Here is a 15148-nt window from a genome sequence, read left to right as displayed (position 1 = left end):
TGCACAAATATAGGTATCCCCCCCTTTTCAAAACATAGTGGTTTTTTTTTACTTTTATGAAAGACCTACAGTAGTGACAGTTTTCATTAACTAAAAGAAATCCAAAGAGTATTTTTTCTTTTATAGAAAAACAAAAACAAAAAATCAAAAATAGCATTCAGTGTTTATTTTGCAGCTGAGCCCTTATAGAGGCCACATGTACCCTAAACACTGAGAGTGGTACTGCCAGCTCCTTCCTGGAAACTGCAATAAGCATCTCAGCATCAAACCACTGTAGCTTTGCATTCTGTGAGCATCCGTGCTTTATCTCCATTTATCTTGTGCATTAATTAGCCAGGTATGACCTACGGTATCAGAAAAACCTAAGAAGGGTTACTTTTGGGGTCCAGGAATGCTAAAAAATCTTTTTATGTTAATTAATGGTAATTTTTTCTTTGCTTTACACAATTTCAGCTTACAAAAGTTCTCATAGGAATATTTTATTTTCAAATAGTGGAGGAGATCTTTATAATTAAATTATGATAACTATGATGGTGAGAATGTATCCTTGACCTCTGTAGATAGATTACAATGACCATGTGCTTTCTTTTGCTTCAACCCCTGAAGGGCACAGTTAACTTAAAACAGGATAAATCTTAACCACTGATGCCTTGTTGGGCTATTTTGGTTTGTCTATCTCTTGAAGGAGTGTCCAGTCTATAATTTAATCTTTATTCAGGACCCTTCCATAGTTTCTAAGACTTACTTACTTCAAATAATGCTACATTTACATACAGAATCTATGTCAGCTCTGGATATGGAGAAATTCCTAAGTCTATGTATATCTGTAGATTCCTAAGAGGTAAACCATAAAATCAAAGGAGATTATTCAAAGGACAAGGAAGGCAAGTAACCTGAGACCTCTATAGTAACAATATCCACTACTTTCCCCGAAACTTTTTTTTAAGTTTATTTATTTATTTTGAGAGAGAGAGCACAAGCAGGTAAGGAGCAGAGAGAAGGAGAGAGAGAATCCCAAGCAGGCTCCACACCATCAGTGCAGAGCTTGATGAGGGGCTTGCATTCATGAAACAGGAGATCATGAAGTGAGCCTAAACCAGAGTCGGGCACCCAACCGACTGAGCCACCCAGGCATGCCCAGAACTTCTAATTTATAAAACCTAGGTTGAGACAGGGAACAGAAGCAAGGATTCCAAGAAGTATTTCAGAATTATGCAGGTTTTTTTGTTTGTTGTTTTTCATACTTATTTCCTGCTGAACCTGACAATGAGATTATTCTTAACTATACAATCTTCTAAATGTTCCATGTGATTCTTTATAGGTTTCAGACCAAGACTGTCATTTGGAGACAGACTTATGTAAGGTGAATTATGTCTTTGTATGCAATTTACAGATGAACAGATATTAAAATAACAGCTGATTTAATTTGTTAAATTATAGAATAAGTTTGGAAGTAAAGTTTTCACACCAACTTAACCATCCCTGGTGACACCAATATATAAACGGAACTATTTGGATCTGCAAAAAATGTGAAGCAGACAGTGAAAGGAGGAAATCACACTGACCTCTTCCCTGAATTCTTCTTTTGGCCACTCTTTGTTATATGCTAAAAATCCACATTGAGTTACCATATAATCTTGTTCCTCAGTAAGAAAAGATTTCACACTTGTTGGCTAGCGGCTATGATGCCAGGTTTTTATTCCCTCACATGAATGAAGAGGGATAGAAGTAGAATAGGGAAGTAAGTCAGGGAAATAAAAGTAAATACATTTTCTTTTTTTTTTTTTTTTCAACGTTTTATTTTTATTTTTGGGACAGAGAGAGACAGAGCATGAACGGGGGAGGGGCAGAGAGAGAGGGAGACACAGAATCGGAAACAGGCTCCAGGCCCTGAGCCATCAGCCCAGAGCCTGACACGGGGCTCCAACTCCCGGACCGCGAGATCGTGACCTGGCTGAAGTCGGACGCTTAACCGACTGCGCCACCCAGGCGCCCCAGTAAATACATTTTCTAACCTAGATTTAACCTGTTGTAATATCAGTTATTTCTGTCAGTTTTCCATGTTAGAGTTATATGCCTAGGACAATAGAATTTAATCAAAAGAGTAATATTGTAGAACAATTGTTTTTTGTTCTCTTGGTTTTATTACTAAATTTTGTGACTTAGAGATATTCAACTTCTTTTTGTCTCATAATCACCTTTCCTAGTCTTAAGAGATTCAGAGGGTTATATAAATAAAACCATTCTGATTACATTACCAATCTTGACAATTGACCTACCAACTATATTACCTTGTTACTTCTCATATTTCATCTGCAAAAGTTGCTCCATTGAAAATGGATTCAGATGTTTTAAAACCAGATGCTTTAGGGATAAAACACCAGTAGTTCCTGTTTTGAAAAATGAAGAGCTGTCTTGGGCTCTTTAATTTATCCCTAGTACATAACACCAGCCATATGAGCATTTCTCAGTCACCCACAGTCAGAATTGGCTTATAGTAACAGGCATGTTGTCCATGTGATGGAATATGTATAGCTTGTATGGGATGCTGCCAGGGGATATGTGCCTCATGTGCCTTTTCTTACTCTCTTTCTGACTGGGGAGATTGCTATTCTCTCAAAATTAAAAGTTATTTACTAACTTAAGTTAGTTCCAAGTATATCAAAGCTTACTATTCATGTAGGATTATATCCCATATACTTAAATACGTGATCTCACTTAGTTCTCATAACAACTCTAAAGAAGGAGGTATCTATTTTTCTGTTTTTGAAGAAGAGAAAATTGATCTCATACACTTTACCAAAATCACATAGTTTTTATGAGATTGCTCTCAATTCAATTTTAGGTTTGTCTGATTCCAATGTCCAGGCTTTCCCAGCCCAGTTTCAAGAAAGGAAAGTCGTAAGATTACCCAAACCACCTGTTATATGTATCTGGCTCCTGAACTCATCAAATCCAGAGTGTAACTTTTATCATCAAAGAGGTCCATGATCATTTGGGTATAAATCAGAGAAACTTCATAATTATTAAGATAAAAGTAATGCTGTTTTTCAGAGAATTACTATGAAGACTGATTGTCTCATTTTATTTATTTCATCAAACTTATAGGGTACACCTGTATACAAGCATTATACCAGTCACTGAAAATATGAGTATGGATAAGATACACGGCCCCTATCCTTTATCTCATATCATCGTGGTAGAGATATAGATGAAATAAGACCTATAATCAGGAGTGCCATTCAAAATGTTTAATAACTATACTGAACAAGCACCAACCAATCAGAGCATGACTAGTTATATATAGCTGCTGTGTTTGAAAATCATGCTCGTTGCCTATCAGCTTTGACTATAATAATGTAATTAATACTCAAATAGAGGTATGTGGGAACACAGATGGAGACCGGTGGAAGGAAGGGATGAAGGTGATCATGAACAACCTGAAAATAGAGATGACATGATCGTAACCTTGAAGGATAAGTGGGAGTTTTCCATTGGACAAAAGAGGACACGGCCTTTTAGGCAGAGGAAGCAACTATATTAAACAAGGGCTATATAGTGGTTTTAGGGGCTGGGAATGTGGAGTTACCAATCAACAAGCATAAAGTTTCAGTTAAGCAAGATGAATAAGTTCTTGAGATCTGCTGTACAACATTGTCCCTATAGTTAACAATAGATCCCATCTTAAGTGTTCTTACAGCAATAAAATTAAATTAAATATAAATACATAAATACAAACTAAGGCTGGGAAGCACTGAGAAATGCCTAGCAGCTTGATTAGATTATGGGGTCCATGGGGAGTAATGGCTAGAGATGATGGTAGAAAGTCATTTTAAGCCAGATCATGAACCTAAGCTAAGAAGTTTTTACTTTTCTTCCCTGGGCATCAAAGAACCTAAACAATTATATCTTTGCTTGAGATAATTTCGGTTGTATTGTAGAAAATATACTAATGGGAAAAGGCCATGTAGAGGCTATATTAATAATTTAGGTGAGAGATATGATGTGGATCTATACTGGTATTGTTGTAAAGAGGAGAGGGATGTAAGAGACACTGTATGTATTGGTTGATTGCCTATATTGAGGCGGGAAAGAAAAAGTCAAGAATGAATTTGCCTTGAGCAACTTTAGTGGTTTTACCTGAGATAGTGCAAGAAGATGGAGATAACATATCCAGTATGTTTGGAAAGTGAGCAAGATAATGATCTTGGTTTCATACATAATATGTCATGCAGAACACCCAGGTGGAGTAGTCAAACAGATAATTAGAAATGTAGATGAGTAACAGTACTTATTCTATGCTACACACACACACACACACACACACACTCACTCACTTGACAGACAACTCAACGTACGGAAGAAATACTTTGAAACTAAAATATGTTAACTACTCTCCCTTTAGGAAAACAATTTGTTTTAATTTTATGGTTTGAGTCAATTTATAGATTGCATATCATAACTTATAAATATCAAAATGTATTCAAAAACTATGTTTTGCTTATTTTGATATTTTATTGTGCTGGTAAGTCGAAGGTTAGATCTTGATTGCCCTACAGGTAAGTTTGATTTGCAAATATCCCTCATATACTTCTTTTATTATTTTGTTTTAGTGAATTCCAAGATTGCATGCTGTTGTATAATAATAAACTGCCCATAAAAACTCCAACACTGACTTAGAAAATGGCAACTGGGGGAATTGCTCAGTATTGGTAGATAGTCTGAATTGGCTCAAATCTACAATAATGGGAGTGAATCTTTATATCAATAAGCAATACAGTATTAAGAAACTGCCTCATTTACATGGTTTTGCATTAAACTGATTGACATATGCATATAATATATTATGAGACCAGTATTTCAAGTCACACTGAAAGCATATTCTGTTTCTATTTGGTTACCTGCCCTTACCACTCTCCCCAGGGGAAAAAAACTACAAAGATAATTAATTTGTTTTCACTACATTCTCATCTACTAGTGTCGCTGTTTTCCTAACCTTTAGGCATCCAAATCCTCAAACTAACTCTGCTTGCCCAAAGGCTACCATCGCAGTATTTCACTTTATAGGTGCCTAGATCACCTTTCTTCCTCCTGTCTGGTGTCATTTAAACTCCCATTTAAGCAACAGCACATTTTAGGGATTTAGGTTTATTCACAGTAGTATTAAAAACGGTCAGCCAGTCTTCCCAAGGTGTGTCCAAGGTGTGTCTGTGCACTTGTGTGTGTACGTGCATGTGCATGTGCACACATGCACACGTGTGCCCCATAATGTCCGCATGCATGAATGACCTGTTTCCTATTGTGCTCTGTGATATCAAGTAGGTGAGGTGGACAACTAGACAAGTGAACAGAGCAAGAAGCCTCACCTCAGTGTGAAGCTGAGACACTAGCAGATACAAGGAGTCAGTCAGTATATTGGGACTAGAGAAATAGGTTCTCACCATCTCCTCCTTAACCCTAACTTTCTCCTCCCAGGAGTTTGCTAAGACATGTTGATGAGACCAGCACAGACCCTGAAATGCCCTACCCTCTCAGAATCTGTTTTCAGAATGCAGAAGCTGCTTCCTAACTAGTCTCTGGAAGAAAGGCAATTGGCCTTGGTCAAAATGTCAAGGAGACCAAGGTTTGTTTTTTCTATCTCCCTCACTGAGTTATTTGCAGACCTTCTCCATACTTGATGGAAAAAACATATTACATTAATTTTAAGATGGTAATTTTTCACAATTTAACACCTCTGTATCATCAATGGCATCCTATGGCATTGGTGTTGCCTGAATTTAATTTCTTATATAAACATTTATTTCCAACAATTACCTAGAACTACTATTGGCCTGGTACCACTTTAAATTAACCTTTATTCTTGAGGTTTTTACATCACACTAGTGGTGTGAATTCAGACCTCATATCTATATAATGGCTGTGGTTCAGAATCTCAGGGGAGATTTTTCTTTTCTTTCTCCTCCCAGTACTAAGGTTAAGAAGTACAAGTAGTCCCTTAGGAATCCCAGCTTTATGCCAGGGTATCTTATTAGATTCCCTATCTTGGACTGTTTTTCTTCGTATTTGATAAAATAATGGTGTATCTTATAGCCAAAAGAATATAAGAAATTTGGTATTGGAATTGAAAAGGTTCACCAGGGACAAAAATTCTTCACAGTTTATTACTTCTGCACAGCAGCACTGCCTTCTTCAGGTCTTTACTTGTCTTTGAGAGCCTGCCAACACCTCTCAACAAGACCTAGGTAATCACCCTCCAGATGAATGATTCACTATGCAATTTGTAGGTATAATGGGATTTGTTAATTTGTAATTTCATCAAGATGTAATTTGTGGGTAAAGATTGTGATAAAGCCATAATTACCACTGTGGTGATTTTGTTCATTGCTTTTGCAAATACTTATTAATGTATCTATCTTGTACCCTGAGGAAGGAACAAAGATTCCCAAGAAATGGTCCCTGACCTCAAGGATCTTAGAGTCTATTTTGATTGAATAAAGCATGTGCAAAATAACTGTAATGTAATGTGGAAAGTAATGCTGTGGGATGAAAAGTATGCCCTGTGGATATTCAGGAGAGAAAGGAATTATTTCTAGTTTGAGAAGAACAAAAATACTTTACAGAAGATATGGGTAATAATATTAACAATAAAAATAATAATTACCATTTAAAATGATTTACTCATGTTATTTTATTTAATCCTGTATAAAATAGATATTAATTATACTTTATTGCTGAGAAAACTTGTTCTGAAAATGAATACATTTTTAGACATAGAAGCAGTTTTGGGAAGGGTGTTACTTACTAGTGGGAATAGTCAGAAGAAAGGCATGAATGGGAAAGCAAGACACACATACAGAGATACTACATAGATTATCTTGATTGGAGCATTGGGTGGGTAAAAGAAAGTAATAAGAGAAGTAAAACTGAATATTTTGTTTTAGTTAGGTAATGGAGGAATAGATGGGAGTTGTCATGGAGATAGAATAAAATAACTTGGCAGACAGTTTATTACAGAATAACAGAGGAGGAAGATTTATCAAAGATGAAGAAGTGATTTGGGGATTAAATGTCTGAGAGAACCTGTCAGAATGGCTAAAATTAATAACACAAGAAACAGGTGTTAGTGAGGATGTGGAGAAAGAGGAACCCTCTTGCACTGTTAGTGGGAATGCAAACTGGTACAGTCACTCTGGAAAACAGTATGGAGGTTTCTCAAAAAGTTAAAAATAGGGGCGCCTGGGTGGCGCAGTCGGTTAAGCGTCGGACTTCAGCCAGGTCACGATCTCGCGGTCCGGGAGTTCGAGCCCCACGTCAGGCTCTGGGCTGATGGCTCACGGCCCGGAGCCTGTTTCCGATTCTGTGTCTCCCTCTCTCTCTGCCCCTCCCCCGTTCATGTTCTGTCTCTCTCTGTCCCAAAAATAAATAAAAAACGTTGAAAAAATTTTTTAAAAAGTTAAAAATAGAACTACCCTACAATCCAGCAATTGCACTACCAGTTATTTACCCAAAGGATACAATGATATAGATGCAAAAGGGTACATGCGCCCCAGTGTTTATAGAAGCATTATCAACAACAGCGAAACTATGGAAGGAGCCCAAATGCCCACTGACTGATGAATGGATAAAGAAGATGTGAGATATATACACAATGAAATATTGTTGAGCCATCAAAAAGAATGAAATCTTGCCATTTGCAAAAATGTGGATGGAACTACAGTGTATTATACCAAGTGAAGTAAGTCAGGGAAAGACAAATACTGTATGCTTTCACTCATGTGTGGAATTTAAGAAACAAAACAGATGAACATATGAGAGTGGGGAAAAAAGAAAAAAGAGAGAGGGAAACAAACCATAAAAGACCCTCTTTTAATTTTTTTAATGTTTATTATTTTTGAGAAAGAGAGAGAGAGAGGACAAGCACAAGCAGGTGGAAAGCAGAGAAGGAGACACAGAATCTGAAGCAGGTTCCAGGCTCTGAGCTGTCAGCACAGAGCCCGGCGTAGGGCTCGAATTCACAAACCATGAGGTCATGACCTGAGCCCAAGGAAATCAGAAGCTTAACTGACTGAACCACCCAGGCGCCCCCCCAACCCCCACCAATAAGAGACTCTTAAAGATAGAGAACAAACTGACAGTTGATGAAGGGAGGTGGGTGGGGGATGGGCTAGATGGGGGATGGGTTTTAGGAGGACACTTGTTATGATGAGCACTAGATGCTGTAAGTGACGGATCACTGAATTCTGCTTCTAAAACCAATATTGCATTGTATGTTAACTAACTAGAATTTATTTTTTTAATGTTTATTTATTTTTTGAGAAGGAGTGCAAGTGGAGGAGGAACAGAGAAAGAGGGGGACAGGGGTTCCGAAGCGGGCTCTGCATTGACAGCTTCAATGCTGAGCCCAATGCAGGGCTTGAACTAATGAGCCAGGAGATCATGACCTGAGCTGAAGTTTGCCACTCAACTGACTGAGCCACCCAGGCACCGCAACTAATTAGAAGTTTGATCAAAATTTGAAAAATAAATGAATGGGAGAGAGTGATACTAGAAGAAGAAACAGTAAACACAAGAGAATATGGTCCATTGAGGCTCTAACCTAACAAGCTGCGAGCCCCGCGTCGGGCTCTGGGCTGATGGCTCGGAGCCTGGAGCCTGTTTCCGATTCTGTGTCTCCCTCTCTCTCTGCCCCTCCCCTGTTCATGCTCTGTCTCTCTCTGTCCCAAAAATAAATAAACGTTGAAAAAAAAAATTAAAAAAAAAAGACACCAATATAATAAACAGTGAAGTCAAAAGGCATACAAATATTTTGTTTAAACAATATGAGGATACGTTTTTACTAATGGCTGTCCAGGTAATTTGTACTAACTCTCCTACTAAAAACAACTAGGAAAGCTGGGAAAATGTATCAGAACTAAAGACACCAGAAAGCTCTCAAGGCATTCAATTATCCTGATTCCCATGATCCAGAAGAACAAAAGGACCCAGAAGGATAATGCATCTTTACTGTCAAATTTGCCCTAAAGTTTTCAGGTTATTTTAGGAAGAGTTTGCTGACAGTATGAACAGAGAGTTTACAGATTTGAGAATTTAGAGGACAGAAGTTGGAGTAAGAGGCTCAACAAAGAGAGAAGTCCTGGTAACACCTTCCTCCAGACTTTGAGTTTGAACCTTGAAAGTCATACCTTAGGAGTAAGGATAAACCAGAAACAGACTGACCTTCACAGGAACTGAAACCAGCCTCAAATGATCTCAATCCCTGATTGAACTAATTAAGTTAATATGGACTTCCTAGTGTCCCTAGTCACTTAATATAAATTTCTGAAGGAATATAATGTCACTTTAGACCTAAGTTATATCTCATAATTTTTTCATTAACTGTGTTTGGTGCTCCATCAGGAATACTCAGAAATATGAGGACATATGAGGCAGTTACCTGAGCGCACACAGAAGTAACACACATAAGGAATTCATACAACACAGTAGCAAAATAATAATAATCATCATCATCCAATTAAAAACAGGTCAAAGAACCTGAACAGACATTTTCCCAAAGAAGACATACAAATGGCCAACAGGTACCTGAAAAAATGCTCCACATCATTAATCATCAGAGAAAGGCACATCAAAACCACAGTGAGCTATCACTTCACACCTGCTAGAAAGGCTTTTATGAAAAAGACAAGATAACAAATGTTGATGAGGGTATAGAGAAAAGGGAACCCCTGTGCACTGTTGGTGGGATTGTAAAATACAGGCATAACCTGCAATCAAAATGATAAATTTTAATATTACTCTCTGTAATTTTTATAATACATAGGAAAAAATCAGTATGGATATAAATGACTTGAATAACAATTATTACAATTAAACTAATTGAGACCTATAAAGCACTGCAACTGAAAAAAAAATCAGATTATGCGTTCTTTTCAAAAATACATAAAAGTTTTACAGAAATGGACCATATGCTGACCATGAGGTAAACTCGATAAATTCGGGACTTAAATTATTCAGAATATGTTCTCTGACCACAAAGAAATTGGCTAAAAATCACTAAAAAGGGAAAAAAAAACTAGAAAATCTTCATATGTTTGGAAATTAAGCTATAGTTTTTTTTTAATTAAGTTTTTAGGGGCATCTGGGTGGCTCAGTCGGTTGAGTGTCCAACTTTGGCCCAGGTCATGATCTCCCCATTCATGAGCTCGATGTTCACGAGCATCAGGCTCTGTGCTGACAGCTCAGAGCCTGGAGCCTGCTGCAGATTCTGTGTCTTTCTCCCTCTCTGCCCCTCCACCGCTCATGTTTTCTCTCTCTCTCTCTCTCTCTCTCTCAAAAATAAATAAAGACACTTAAAAATTATTTTTAAAAAATTAAGTTTTTAAAATATGATCAAATAAGTTATAAAAATATTACATACTAAATTTTAAAAAAAGGTAAAACCATGGTTAGTGGGAAATATATAGCCTTAACTGCCTATATGAGAAAATAAAAATGGCCTGCAAGGCAATTATCTAAGCATCTGCCTCAAGTACTCGTAACTGAGCAACAAACTGAACACAAAGAAAGTTTAAAAAAAAGTATAAGAAAAGGAAAATATGCCATTAATCATGTAATAAAGAAGATCAAAAAAATCAATAGATGGTTCTTTAAAAGAATTGATAAAATTTAGAAAAAAAGAGACAAATGACTAGTATCAGTGATGAAAATGGAGATGACACCACAGATTCCATCAACATTAAAAAGATATTAAAAGGATATTTTGAAAAAAATTTGGTAAAAGTATGGGTTACCAAAAACCAACATAAAAAAATAGAAAATATGATCAGTCCTATAACTACTAAAGAAATTGAATTTTAAAACTTCTCAGAAAGTGAAGTCTATAACCAGAATGTTTCATCAGTAAATTGTACCTTGGATATAAGGAAGTAATAATGCCAATCTTACACAAATTCTTCCAAATAATGGAAAAAGATATTTGCCAACTGCTTAATGAGACCAGCATAATGTTTATACCAAAACCTGACAAAAATATCACCAGAAAGGAAGATTACAGGTAATCCAGTATTTCCAAATTGATCTGCAGATTCAGTATAACCCCAATAAAAGCCTAAACTTTTTTTAATTAAGGTGATTCTAAAAATTCATATGGAAATCAAAGAACCTAGAATAATAATAATAACATTGAAAAGAACAAATTTGGAAGACCTATACTATACTATACTACACTATACTATACAGTTACATTAATTAAGACAGCATGCTAATAGCACAAGGATAGACAGACTAATAGAACAGAACAGAGACCCAACGATATGGTCACATGATTTACAACTAAGGCACCATTATCTTTCAATACTGTCTTTTCAGTAAATACAGCACGATCTATTGGATAGCCATGTGAAAAAAGAACTAGACCTTGAATCTTTTGGCATACCATAAGCAAAAATTAATTTAAGGTAAATTATAAATGTGAAAGAGAAAAAAGTATAACTTGTAAGAGAAAAAATAGTCCAATATTTTTATGACCTTGAGATAGATAAACATCTTAAACAGGACACAAAATCATTAAGTTAAAAAAGTTCAACATCATTCTGTTTTTCTAGGACGCCATATCTCAAAGGATCATTGTGAGACCAGCTTTTTAAGAGTTATATACGCTAGGGAGTTGCGGCAAGATGGCGGCTTAGGAGGACGCTGGGCTCACCGCACGTCCTGCTGATCACTTAGATTCCATCAACACCTGCCTAAATAACCCAGAAAACCGCCAGAGGATTAGCAGAACAGAGTCGCCGGAGCCAAACGCAGACGAGAGGCCCACGGAAGAGGGTAGGAAGGGCGGCGAGGCGGTGCGCGCTCCACGGACTGGCGGGAGGGAGCCGGGGCGGAGGGGCGGCTCGCCGGCCAAGCAGAGCCCCCGAGTCTGGCTTGCAAAAGCGGAGGGGCCGGGCGGACTGTGTTCCGACAGCAAGCGCGACTTAGCGTTTGGGAGTTCATAAGTTAACAGCTCTGCTCGGAAAGCGGGAAGGCTGGAGGACAAAGGGAGGGAGAGCTGCTGAGCCCCCTGACAACAGAGCTCAGTTTGGTGGGGAACAAAGGCGCTCGCCTGCGCCATCTCCCCCGCCCATCCCCCAGCCGAAATCCCAAAGGGAACCGGTTCCTGCCAGGGAACTTGCTCGCTCTGCGCAAACACCCAACTCTGCGCTTCGGCGGAGCCAAACCTCCGGCAGCGGATCTGACTCCCTCCCGCTGCCACAGGGCCCCTCCTGAAGTGGATCACCTAAGGAGAAGCAATCTAAGCCTGCCCCTCCTGCCCCCGAGCACCTTGCCTACCCACCCCAGCTAATTCGCCAGATCCCCAGCATCACAAGCCTGGCAGGGTGCAAGTAGCCCAGACGAGCCACACCACCCCACAGTGAATCCCACCCCTAGGAGAGGGGAAGAGAAGGCACACACCAGTCTGACTGTGGCCCCAGCGGTGGGCTGGGGGCAGACATCAGGTCTGACTGCGGCCCCGCCCACCAACTCCAGGTATACACCACAGCACAGGGGAAGTGCCCTGCAGGTCCTCACCACGCCAGGGACTATCCAAAATGACCAAGCGGAAGAACTCCCCTCAGAAGAATCTCCAGGAAATAACAACAGCTAATGAGCTGATCAAAAAGGATTTAAATAATATAACAGAAAGTGAATTTAGAATAATAGTCATAAAATTAATCGCTGGGCTTGAAAACAGTATACAGGACAGCAGAGAATCTCTTGCTACAGAGATCAAGGGACTAAGGAACAGTCACGAGGAGCTGAAAAACGCTTTAAACGAAATGCATAACAAAATGGAAACCACCACAGCTCGGCTTGAAGAGGCAGAGGAGAGAATAGGTGAACTAGAAGATAAAGTTATGGAAAAAGAGGAAGCTGAGAAAAAGAGAGATAAAAAAATCCAGGAGTATGAGGGGAAAATTAGAGAACTAAGTGATACACTAAAAAGAAATAATATACGCATAATTGGTATCCCAGAGGAGGAAGAGAGAGGGAAAGGTGCTGAAGGGGTACTTGAAGAAATCATAGCTGAGAACTTCCCTGAACTGGGGAAGGAAAAAGGCATTGAAATCCAAGAGGCACAGAGAACTCCCTTCAGACGTAACTTGAATCGATCTTCTGCACGACATATCATAGTGAAACTGGCAAAATACAAGGATAAAGAGAAAATTCTGAAAGCAGCAAGGGGTAAACGTGCCCTCACATATAAAGGGAGACCTATAAGACTCGTGACTGATCTCTCTTTTGAAACTTGGCAGGCCAGAAAGAATTGGCACGAGATTTTCAGGGTGCTAGACAGAAAAAATATGCAGCCTAGAATCCTTTATCCAGCAAGTCTGTCATTTAGAATAGAAGGAGAGATAAAGGTCTTCCCAAACAAACAAAAACTGAAGGAATTTGTCACCACTAAACCAGCCCTACAAGAGATCCTAAGGGGGACCCTGTGAGACAAAGTCCCAGAGACATCACTATAAGCATAAAACATACAGACATCACAATGACTCTAAGCCCGTATCTTTCTATAATAACACTGAATGTAAATGGATTAAATGCGCCAACCAAAAGACATAGGGTATCAGAATGGATAAAAAAACAAGACCCATCTATTTGCTGTCTACAAGAGACTCATTTTAGACCTGAGGACACCTTTAGATTGAGAGTGAGGGGATGGAGAACTATTTATCATGCGACTGGAAGCCAAAAGAAAGCTGGAGTAGCCATACTTATATCAGACAAACTAGACTTTAAATTAAAGGCTGTAACAAGAGATGAAGAAGGACATTATATAATAGTTACAGGGTCTATCCATCAGGAAGAGCTAACAATTATAAATGTCTATGCACCGAATACCGGAGCCCCCAAATATATAAAACAATTACTCATAAACATAAGCAACCTTATTGAGAAGAATGTGGTCATTGCAGGGGACTTTAATACACCACTTACAGAAATGGATAGATCATCTAGACACACGGTCAATAAAGAAACAAGGGCCCTGAATGAGACATTGGATGAGTTGGACTTGACAGATATATTTAGAACTCTGCATCCCAAAGCAACAGAATATACTTTCTTCTCGAGTGCACATGGAACATTCTCCAAGATAGATCATATACTGGGTCACAAAACAGCCCTTCATAAGTTTACAAGAATTGAAATTATACCATGCTTACTTTCAGACCACAGTGCTATGAAGCTTGAAATCAACCACAGAAAAAAGTCTGGAAAACCTCCAAAAGCATGGAGGTTAAAGAACACCCTACTAACAAATGAGTGGGTCAACCAGGCAATTAGAGAAGAAATTAAAAAATATATGGACACAAACGAAAATGAAAATACAACAATCCAAACGCTTTGGGACGCAGCAAAGGCAGTCCTGAGAGGAAAATACATTGCAATCCAGGCCTATCTCAAGAAACAAGAAAAATCCCAAATACAAAATCTAATAGCACACCTAAAGGAACTAGAAGCAGAACAGCAAAGGCAGCCTAAGCCCAGCAGAAGAAGAGAAATAATAAAGATCAGAGCAGAAATAAACAATATAGAAACTAAAAAAACTGTAGAGCAGATCAACGAAACCAAGAGTTGGTTTTTTGAAAAAATAAACAAAATTGACAAACCTCTAGCCAGGCTTCTCAAAAAGAAAAGGGAGATGACCCAAATAGATAAAATCATGAATGAAAATGGAATTATTACAACCAATCCCTCAGAGATACAAACAATTATCAGGGAATACTATGAAAACTTATATGCCAACAAATTAGACAACCTGGAAGAAATGGACAAATTCCTGAACACCCACACTCTTCCAAAACTCAATCAGGAGGAAATAGAAAGCTTGAACAGACCCATAACCAGCGAAGAAATTGAATCGGTTATCAAAAATCTCCCAACAAATAAGAGTCCAGGACCAGATGGCTTCCCAGGGGAGTTCTACCAGACGTTTAAAGCAGAGATAATACCTATCCTTCTCAAGCTATTCCAAGAAATAGAAAGGGAAGGAAAACTTCCAGACTCATTCTATGAAGCCAGTATTACTTTGATTCCTAAACCAGACAGAGACCCAGTAAAAAAAGAGAACTACAGGCCAATATCCCTGATGAATATGGATGCA

General features: G+C 38.4%; 1 protein-coding gene across 6 annotated transcripts in view; it reads left to right on the top strand.

The window, feature by feature from the left end:
- LMNTD1 (lamin tail domain containing 1) overlaps window positions 1–15148 on the top strand; it is a 541299-nt gene that overhangs the window by 401418 nt on the left and 124733 nt on the right. The window lies entirely within an intron of this gene.

This window comes from Prionailurus bengalensis, chromosome B4 (assembly GCF_016509475.1).
Source record: "Prionailurus bengalensis isolate Pbe53 chromosome B4, Fcat_Pben_1.1_paternal_pri, whole genome shotgun sequence".
In the NCBI taxonomy this organism is placed as follows: Eukaryota; Metazoa; Chordata; class Mammalia; order Carnivora; family Felidae; genus Prionailurus; species Prionailurus bengalensis.
The sequence above is the reverse complement of the archived record's forward strand: the minus strand, read 5'-3'. Positions and strand labels throughout refer to the sequence as shown.